Source organism: Octodon degus, unplaced genomic scaffold (assembly GCF_000260255.1).
Source record: "Octodon degus isolate 3935 unplaced genomic scaffold, OctDeg1.0 scaffold00075, whole genome shotgun sequence".
In the NCBI taxonomy this organism is placed as follows: Eukaryota; Metazoa; Chordata; class Mammalia; order Rodentia; family Octodontidae; genus Octodon; species Octodon degus.
In genome coordinates, this window is record NW_004524651.1 from 3,005,654 (window position 1) to 3,008,700 (window position 3,047).

A 3,047-nucleotide genomic window follows, 5' to 3' on the forward strand; every position below is an offset into this window, starting at 1 on the left:
CAGTCTGACACTGCCAGCGTACAGAATGCCAGACCACCAGATACAGCACCCGAAGGCAAGGAGCTCAGCAGAGGGCTGCGGGAACTTCTGGAGCCAGCTTCCTTCTGTAAGCCCACAGAATATGGCAAATGCGCCTCTCCAGCCCACCCTCCCCAGTGTGGTCTTTGGAGCTGTGGCACCTGCGGTGGGAAAATTCCCTTTTGTTTTCCTGTCACCAAGTCTTTTATTTTCTTGGCAGAACAAGGGATTGAACTCAGGCCCTTGTGCTTGCCAGGCAAGCACTTATTCTACTGAGCTATCTCCTCGGCCCCTCGTCACCAAGTTTTCAAACACAGCTTTGGAAATTATGCAACAGGTAAGCTGAACTGATCAGATTCTCATTTTACAGGTCAACGTAGCATCAGCAGTTTCCAGGCATAGTAGTGAGCAGCTGAGTGTCACCCGGCAGGGACCAGTTCTCTGCTCTCCTGGCTCTGGGGCCAGCCCACACTGTACCCCTGCAGGGACTTGGGAGCAGAGAGCTCGCACGGCCCCACGTGCTCCATGCAGCGACTCCCATGTTGATGTGGAGCTGCACACAGTGTAATCAACCTTCTCCCTCAGACCTGGAGGCCATGAGGACAGCTGTGCCATTCAGGTGCGGCTGCTGGGCTCAGGAGAGCACATCCAAGTAAGCACAGGCCTCGGCTGGTCTTAAGTGACACAAGCAGCAAACCTCCCAAAGCCCAAAGCGGAATGGTCCTGCAACATCCTCTTCTTAAGCGTATGTGCAGACACTATTTCTCATTCCTTCAGTTTAGAGAGTCCACCCCCTCCCAATGTTACTGGGCTTTCTTTTGGGTGACTGACTTACCTTTTTTGTCACTATTTCATTGGTTTGGTGTTTTTTTACAATCTTGTTATGTAGTTAACTCAGCTTTAGTCACTTTTTAACAACTTCGTCTAATTTATAAGACTAATTTATATAGTTACTAAAGTTATATTCATCTGCAAGGTGTTTCTCCTAGTCAGTGAACTGCTGGAAAAAAAATTTTTTCTTTTTGAGACAAGGTCTAGTAGTTCAGGCTGGTCTTGAACTCACTTCATAGCCCAGGATGGCCTGAACATGCAGTGATCCTCCTGCTTCAGCCTCGTAAGTGCTGGGATTACAGGTATGCACTACCACGACCAGCTTTAACTTTTCTAAAATTAACTTTTTTTTTTTTTTTTTTTTTTTTGCTGAACCAGGGATTGAACTCAGGCCCTTGCACTTTAAAATTAACAATTTAGGGGCCGAGGAGATGGCACAGTAGATTAAGTGCTTGCCTGGCAAGTGCAAGAGCCTGAGTTCAATCCTCGGTTCTGGGGAAAAAAAATATTAACAATTTATTCAGAAAATTTATGTCTTATTTTGGCAGGACCTGGGATTGAACTCAGGCCCTTGCACTTGCCAGGCAAGTGCTTATTCTACTGAACTATCTCCCTGGCCCCACAAAAATTTCTTTCACATTTAAAAAAATATTTAAACTAACATACATAACAGAATTTATGAAAACAGATTAGGCCTCCCATATCTTCAAAGTTACCTTTCCTCAGCACATTATTAGTAATAAGCTTTAAGGAATGATAAATATCAGCATTTTCCCCTCAAATTTAATCAATTACATTTTAAAAACAGCAGACGTGGTGGTGCACACTTATAATCTAGAGGACTGAAGCAGACATCTGGAGTCTGAGGCCAGCCTGAACTACATAGTAAGACTGTCTCAAAACAAGAATGTGACAAAAAAATCATTCTATCAAAAAAAAGTAGGCCTTTTCCCTTTTGCTCTTAAAGAACTTTTTTTTTTTGGTACCAGGAATTGGACTTATGACCTCACGCTTGCCAGGCACGTGCTATGCCACTGAGCTACAACACTGGCCCCTTAAAGTCCTCTTTATAGATTTGGCTGATGAACCACTGACAGGTACACTCCATACAAACTTTTACACTGTTCACAAATGAAAATCTAGTGTCAGGAGAATAGAGAACTATATTTTATTGAGGACCTGTAGAAACCTGAAAGAAACAGAAATATTAACTGATAACAAAACAATTGTTTTCTCCCATCCAAGTACTAACCAGGCTTGATTCTGCTCAGCTTCCGAGATCAGACAAGATCGGGCACATTCAGGGTGGTATGGCCGTAGAACAAACGACTGTTTTCTATCTCAAAAGACAACTATGAACTGATAACATACACTGATGTTTTTGAGTTAAACTGAGGAGAGTCAATTTGAGATACCATCCCATCACATTTCTGAAGCATTAAATCTTATTTCACACATGGCCAGATTACATAGGTACAAATGGAATCAGAGCCACCAATAAAATGCCTGTACAGCTGGGGTGTGGTGGCACAAGCCTGTAACCCCAGATCTGGGGAAGCTGGACACACAGGATTGCCGTGTGTTCAAGGCCATCCTCGGCTACACAAGTGAGTTCAAGGCAAGTCTGCACTACACACTGAGACCCTGTCTTTTTTTTAAATTTTTATTTGTGTGTGTGTGTGTATGTGTGTGTGTGTGTGTGTGTGTGTGTCCAGCTCAGCCCACCAGGGGGCAGGGCTGGCTGGCATGTGGTGCTGGGGGATTGAACTGTGGTCCCCATGCTTTGCTGAGCTTGTTCTAAGTAGGTGCTTTAGACCACTGAGCCATCTCACCAGCCCCAAAAAGCCACGAGGTTGTCTATTCCAGGTTGATTACCTTGTTTTTTTTTTTGGCAGAACCAGAGATTGAACTCAGGCCCTTGCGCTTGCCAGGGAAGCTCTTATTCCACTGAGCCATCTCCCCAGCCCCGAGACCCTGTCTTAAAACAAAAAACTTCAGGGGCTAGTGAGATAGCTCAGCAGTCTAAAGCGCCTGCTTAGGCAAGTACAGGAGAGACCGTGGTTTGATCCCTGGCACCACATACTGCGCCAGCTCCACCCTCAGTGGGGGCAGAGCTGGCAAAAAAAGAAAAGCTAAAGCAGGCTGGAGGGGCTGGGGAGATAGCTCAGTAGAATAAGCTCTTGCCTGACAAGTACAAG